The following is a 7547-nucleotide window of genomic DNA, read 5'->3' on the forward strand; positions in this document are numbered from 1 at the left end:
TCAAAAACTATAAACTACCAAAACTCAACCAAGATGAAATAAATTACCTGAATAGTCCTATAACTATTTCAAAAATTGGTGTAAATAAAAGCCCCTCTCCCCCAAAGAAATCCTCATGATCAGAAGAAGTAGCATCAATTTTATACAATTTCTTCTAGGAAATAGAAGAGATAGGAATATATCCCAGCTCATGTTAGGAAGTTAGTATTACCCTGTGTGATACCCAAACCCAGGAAAGACAGTACCAAAGAGAAAGAGAGAGAGAACTACAGACTAATATTCCTTATGAACTCCGGGGAAAACATCTCAGCAAAATATTAGAAAAATGAACTTATAAATATATAAAAAGAATTATATAACATGGCCAAGTGAGAGTCAATGGTAAACCCTTGAAAATCAATCGAAGTAATCTATCACATCAATTGGCTAAAGAAGAAAAATCATATGCTTATACTAATACAGAAAAAGCATTTGAAAAAAATCCATCCATTCATGAAGAAATCTCTATCAAACTAGGAATTGAGGAGCATTTTCCCTAATAATAAATAACATCTGAAAAAAAACAAGCACCTGGCATCACAATGGTGAAAAATGGAAGTTTTCCCTCTGTTGTTCAAGAACAAGACAATGATATCTGCTCTCACCACTGTTTTCCAACATAGTATTGGAAGTTCTAGTCAGTGTAATAATATAAGGAATGAAAGGTAGACAGGAAAGGAAGAACTAAAACTATTCCCATTGGCAGATGACATAGTAGGAAATCCCAATGAACCTTCTATTTTTTTAAGAATGTCTTTTGGTTTTTGTTCTTTTTTAAAAAAAATAATTCTATTTGTTTATTTTTGGCTGTGCTGGGTCTTTGTTGCTGTGCAGGCTTCTCTCTGGTTGTGGAAGTGGGGGATACTCTCTGGTCGCAGGGCATGGGCTTCTCACCGTGGCAGCTTCTGTCCTTGCACAGAATGGGCTCCAGGGCTCTCGGGCTTCAGCGGTTGCAGCGCATGGGCTCAGTAGGTGTGGGCTTCTGGGCTCTAGAGCAAGGTCTAAATAGTTGAGGTGCATGGGCTTAGTCACTCTGAGGCATGTGCAATCTTCTTGGTCCAGGGGTCGAACCCATGTCTCCTGCATTTGGGATTCGACCCCTGGATTCTTTACCACTGAGCCACCAGGGAAGTCCCCCAACGAACCTTTTAAAAGAAAAAAATCCAAACCTTCCAGCACTAAGTATACTCTGTATGATTGTGTGTAAGATTAGCACACAAAAATCAATTGCATTTCCATATACTTACAATGAACATGTGGAAATGGAAATGTAAAATACAATACCATTTATAATCACTCTGAAGAAAATGAAATATTCAGTTATGAACTTGACAAAATGTGCAGAATCTTTATGTTGAAATTACAAAATGATTTTAAAAAGTCAAAGAAAACCTAAATAAATAGAGACATTTTGTGTTCATAAATTGGAAGACCTAACACAGCAAAAATGTTCTCTCCGAATTGATCTATAGGTTTAACATAATTCTTACCAGAATCCCAGTAGGTTTTTTTGGTAGGCACAGACAAGCTTATTGTAAAACTACGGAAAGGTACAAGACTTTGAATAGCTAAAATGATCTTGAAAAAAGAAGACTAAAGTGAAAGAATAACCCTATGCAATGTTGACTTCCTGTATAGTTCCAAAAATCAGTGTGATCCAGAAATCAGACAGTGTGGTATCAGCAGAGGGATAGATACATACACGAACAGAACACCACAGTGAATCCAGAAATAGCTCCACTCAAATATACACAACTGATTTCTAAGAATAAGGCACAGAAGCAATTGAGTGGAGGAAGAAGCCTTTATAACAAATGGTGCTAAAGCAATTGGACATCTATAGACAGAAAAATGAACCTCAACCTAAACCTTACACTTTATATAAAAATTAGCTCAAAATGTATCACGAACTTAAAGCTGTAAGACTATAAAACTTTTATTTAAAAAAAATAGGAAAAATCTTCAGAATCTTGGCCTAGGCAAAGAGCTCAGGCATAACCCCAAAAGCATGACAATAAAAGGAAATATTAAGAAGTTTTGCTTTGCAAAAGCCCAGGTGAGGAGGATGAAATGACAAACTACAGACTGGGAGAAAACATTTGCAAACTAGCATCTGACAAAAGAATCATACTTATAATATATAAAGAGCATTCAAAGCTCAACATTAAAAAATTCAATTAGAAAATGGGCAAAAGATGAACAGACATTTTATCAAAGAGGCAATAAAATCCATTAATGTTCAACATTGTTAGCCATTAGGGAGATGCAAATTAAAGCCACAATGAGATACCACTGCATGCTTATAAGAATGACTAAAATAAAAAAACATTGACAACCCCGAACACTGACAAGGATGTAAAAAAACTAAATTTCTTGTACATTGCTGGTGGGAATGTAAAACAGTGCAGCCATTCTGGAAAGTAGTTTGGCAATTTCTTACAAAACTAAACATGCAACTACCATATGACCCAGCCATTGCTCTCCTAAGCATTTATCTCAGATGAATAAAACTTATGTTCACACAAAACCTGTACACAAATGTTAACAGCAGTTTTATTCATAATAACCAGAAGCTGGACACAGCCCAGATGTTCTTCAATGACTGAATGGTATATCCACACAGTAGAATCCTATGAAACAACCAAAAGGAAGGAACTATTGGTACACGTGGGTTTCCCATGTGGCGCTAGTGGTAAAGAATCCGCCTGCCAATGCAGGAGATGCGAGAGAAGCAGGTTCGATCCCTGGGTCAGAAAGATCCCCTGGAGGAGGAAATGGCACCCCACTCCAGTATCCTGGAAAATTTCATGGGAAGAAGAGCCTGGTGGCTATAGTCCATGGGCTGCAAAGAGTTGGACATAGCTGGGAGACTGAGCACACACACATTGATACACTTGACAACCTGGATAGATCTCCAGGAAATTGTTCTCAGTGCAAATGCCAATCATTAAAGGTTGCAAACTGTATGATGACATGCATATAGCATCCCTGAGCTGACAAAATGATAGATGGAGAGCAGGCTAGCAGATGCTAGGGGGTGTGTGGCATGAATGATGGAGATGTTCAGTGTAACTAACTGTGGCAGACAAGTGAACCTCTGCATTTAATAAAAGTACACAGAACAAAACACACATGTACACAGATGAGTGCATGCGGCAAGGCCAATGGATTTTGTCAACGCCAGTTTCCTGGCTTGTCATACTGTCCTATAGTTTGCAAGACGTTATCACTGGGAGAAACCAGGTGAAGGGTACAAGGAGTCTCTTTATTATTTTTCATAGTTGCATGTGGATCTACCATCCTATCAAAACAAGTTTTAAACATCTGAATAAACATGTTAAAATGTTTATTATGCATCCATCTCCAACACACATCTCACAGAGGGTGAAGTGGTGTGAACAGATGGTGTTCCACTGAAGAAAACACTCCATGTCCATTTGGCATATATCCCGGAACAGGTCCTGTGCTGGCCCTGCAGAGAAGGTATGTTCATGCTGGCCTGAATGCTGGCCAGGAAGCTGGCTGGGGTGCTGGGTGAGGATGCTAAGCCGGGATGCTGGCTGGATTGCTAAACCACGATGTTGACTGAGATACTGGGCCCTTCCCTCGCTGACCTGCAGGGGGCAGTCTGCCCATGCAGTACCGTGGCCCAGAGTGGAGGCTCCACACCCAGTGGAGAGCCGGGCTCGGCTTCTGAGTCCCAACTGTGTGACTACCAGCTTTTTCTCTCTTCTTTCTTTTCCTCCCCTCCCTTCCCTTCTCTCTCTCCACCTCTCTCATGCACACACACGCACGCACACACGCGCGCGCATACACACACACACACACACACACACATTCATGTGCGCCCCAGAGTCCATGAGCTCATTCTACCTATGGCTGGCAGGCTGGGTGGGATCATTTCTCCTTAAGCTCTTTGTCCGGCTGTTTCAAATGACTCATGAGTGGCTTTCACCATCCCCCCCAGGGAGCCCCCCTGCCTGGCCCCATAAACCTTCCCAGTTAGGCCCCAATTAGGCAATGTTTTCTGATAAGCAGCTGTTCACCCACTCCTTCCAGACCACCTGAGAGAACTGTTCCTGGTTCTGGGCAGCATCAAGGGCAGTGAAACCTCCCCAGCCTGCCCCTCGAGATCCTCCCCAGACCTCATTCTCATCTTGCTGTTGGCTCGGCAACTCAGGCCTGACGAGTGACTGAGGAGTAGGTGGGCATCAGCTGGGAAGGTGGGCCTTCTCCCGTCTGCTATGCCTTCTCTCTGGCTCTGGCCCTGGGAGGAGGTGACTGAGGAGGTCACTGAACTGACAGTTGAGGCCTTGCTGCTGCATCCAAACCTGGCCTTGAAGGTGTCAGGTGGGCCTGGCCTAGGGAGGTGTTCTGCTTGTGCCCAGCCTGGGGTCATGCTGAGCACTCTAGCTTTGCAGGAGTTTGCTGTCATGCTGAGACCTCTGTCAGCTGGGCGTCAGCGTGCTCTGGACCTGTTGCTGTGAGTGATTCTGGCAGTTCACAGGGCTAGGGTCTCCACGAAGTTGGATGTTTGCAAAAGTGTCAGTGAGCCTTCAGAGCTTGCCACCCTAGTTTTTCCCCTCCTGGGGTGGGCTTTCTTTCAGAGCATACACCACCCCTGGTGCTGATAAAGTCCTCTTGGAGCTGTGCCCATCAGCCCCTTGGAGACCATAACTCTGGTTAGGAACACGTACAGGTTGGAGACCATGCAGACAGCCTGGACCACTCCGTGCTCTCTCGCACGCTGCATGGGGTGGCCGCAGCCCCTGCACTAGTGACAGCTTGTCCTGCTGGTACTCGGGATGTCCTTTCCCAGACAGTGTGCCAAACAGACCTAGGTGGCTGTGGCAGGGGAATAAGGAAGCCTCAAGCCCAGGCTTCTCCAACAGAAGTATGGGACCACTTTGCCATTGGCCAGAGCATGCTATGCTGCAAGAAAAAGCTCTGGCCTCCTGAGATAACACAGCCTTCTCATGCTGTGCTGAGGCCAGCAAGATCACCTGTGAGGTGGCTCAGCAGGTAAGAGCATGGGACAGGGGTCAGGCGTTCCTTCTCCCACCCCTAGGTTGCTTTGTGTCCTTTGGGCTAATTTGCTGGGTTCTCTGGGCCTCAGTTTACCACCCAGTGTCAACCAAACCATACGCTTGTCTGTTAAGGACTGTTCCACATTAATTTACCTTCCTTCTCCACACTGGGCACAGAGAGGCCAGGCCAACACGGAATGGCTAGGGGAGGTGTTGCAGGTGACCAGAATCTGCAAAGGTGGGTTGGGGCTTGTGTGCGGGGAGGCAGGAGATGGGGACAGGGAAGTGGGAAGCACCTGGCCCCCTGTGAAGAGGTCTAGACTGCATGGGTGCCTTGAGGTTCATAAGTAGGGCCACCTCGGTTTTTGTCTGCAGGATAGGAAGGCCCACCAGTGGTCATGGCGGAGGTATGAACGCAGGCAAGGGCAGGGCAAAGTGGTCAGACCTGATGGAGAGGTCTAAGGTCTGGGAGACTCCTGGGGGAGGCAGCCAGTGTCCCCAGGTCCAGCTGGAGTGGTAGCTGGTGGCACCACCTCAGTTGCTGCCATCACCCCAGGGGCGGCCCCACCTAGACCCTCAGGTGTATTCCCAATGTTACTATGCACCACGCAGTGCCACCCACCTCACCCTTCTCCCATGTTGCACCGCCTAGGAAAGCCTGGTCCTCCTATTCCCTGGACTAAAGGTGTCTCTGAGAATCCCTTCCCTGCTGATATGCGGGGGAGGCTTAGCACTCAAAAACAGGTGCTTTGCGCTGCTCAGGCTGGCTGCGCTAGCACCCCAAGCTGCTATGAGTTGGCAGCCCCTGATGAAAACCCCGATTCCCCTTTCCAGCCCCTACTGCACCAACTGTGGACCCCCTCCCCCAAGTTGTTGGCTGGAACCTCAGCTGGCTGCCTCTTTCTTTGGGACTTGCTGGGTGGCCAAAAGAGAACTCTCCACTCCCTATGGAAAGAAACTCTATTAAGGCCTGCAGCGCCTTCCAGACACATTTACAATCTCACATTTCAGTTTTTTTGGATGCAATCTCTGTGCCTTTAAAGATGTCATCAGTCTGCATCCCCTCGGCTCATGCCTCACGCTTTTGGGGTGTGGGTGCCAGGACTTCAGGTGGAGGCCTTGGGGGTTGAACTCAGGCACTTGGAGGTGGGGCAGGACAGGGTGTCCCTTAGCCCTCCAGCCTGGGTGGGCTGGAGCTGCTTTGGTGTTCTCTTTGCTGTGCCAGCCCTGTTGAAGTGGCTGAGAGTGGTGTGAGCAGACGAGAGTGTTGGAGAGCTCCCTCCTACATGAGGAGTCCCTGGGGTGGGGGATGACGTGAGGCTGGTCACACCCACAGAAGCAAAACCATGGGTGGAGGTTTCTGCAGCGTGACGTTACAACTTAGAAAAAGACATTATGATTCCCTAGAGTTGGATGCGTCTTGGATGGGGAAATTGAGGCCCAGAGAGGAGGTGATTTGCCCACGCCCCATCTCCCCTCTGCCCTCTTTTCACCAGCCCAGCACTAGGAGGCCCCCAGGGAGGATGGGGTGTGCTCACCTGGGTGGCCTTCCAAGAGAGGTGGAAGCCCAAGAACATGTCCCACTCCATGAGCCACCATCAGGGTAGCTTCTTTTGCCCTCCAGTTTGGCCTTTCGGTTCTTGTCCTGAGACATGTCACCAAGCAGATCTCCAGAACCCATTAACCCAGCCTTTGGAGGTGCTCAGACCCCCAGACCCTGCGTCGCTCTGCCCAGAAGCAGCAGCTCAGTTCGGACGGCTGATAGAAAGCTGTGCTTTCCCCTGCAGGCCCAGGGCTTGAGGGCCCCCACAGTTCTGGCCAAGTGGACCCATGGAGCCTCCAGGGTCACCTGAGGGCTGGCATTTCGTGGACGCTTTTCCCACATCCTGAACCTCAGAGCTCTCCCCTCCCCCTGTGGCTGTTGACATGGAGAGGCCCTGGTCCAGGGGTCTCTAAGGATTCTCCTTGAGCCCATCCTGTTTCCTGTTGACCTGTGTTATCTGTTCTAATCTGGGGTTTGGTTCTCGGACCCTGACTTACTTCAGCAGTGACTCTGCATCCTCTCTCCTCCCGGTCCCTGGCAGCTCCTATTGCCTCTCCCCGTGCCAAGCCCCCTTCGTCCAGTCCTCACAGTAGAGGTTCTGAGAAGGAGGTCACCCGAGGATCAGCGCTGGCAGTGACCTCAGCCAGCTCCTCCTTCGATTTAAGAAGAGGGAGACAGAGGTCCCAAAAGGTTGATCTACCCGGCCGCACCACCGCTGATCAGGTCGCTTCATTCCCAAGACAACAAACCAGGGAGCAGCGCCCGTCTGGCCTCGCAAAGGCAGGGGCATCACCTGCTGGCTTGTCTCCCCTTTCACGCAAACTCCTCTGGGAGCCGACAAGCTAGCTCCAGCTCCGGGCTGACACCCGAGTCCCCCGCGGCACCACCCGCTTGCGTGCCGGCCAAGAGCTCCGCCCCGGCCCCGCCCCAGGTCACAC

General features: G+C 48.5%; 1 long non-coding RNA gene across 1 annotated transcript; it reads right to left on the reverse strand.

Moving 5' to 3' along the window:
* Nucleotides 1-2241: 2241 nt before the first annotated feature.
* Nucleotides 2242-7507, reverse strand: LOC110140800 (uncharacterized). The gene is made up of 3 exons (XR_002314855.2): nucleotides 7107-7507; nucleotides 6605-6711; nucleotides 2242-3511 (listed from the first exon to the last, which is right to left on the reverse strand). It is a non-coding gene; the product is annotated as an uncharacterized lncRNA (long non-coding RNA).
* Between the last annotated feature and the right edge of the window lie 40 nt (nucleotides 7508-7547).

The sequence above is a fragment of the Odocoileus virginianus genome, chromosome 3 (genome assembly GCF_023699985.2).
Source record: "Odocoileus virginianus isolate 20LAN1187 ecotype Illinois chromosome 3, Ovbor_1.2, whole genome shotgun sequence".
NCBI classification, from domain to species: domain Eukaryota; kingdom Metazoa; phylum Chordata; class Mammalia; order Artiodactyla; family Cervidae; genus Odocoileus; species Odocoileus virginianus.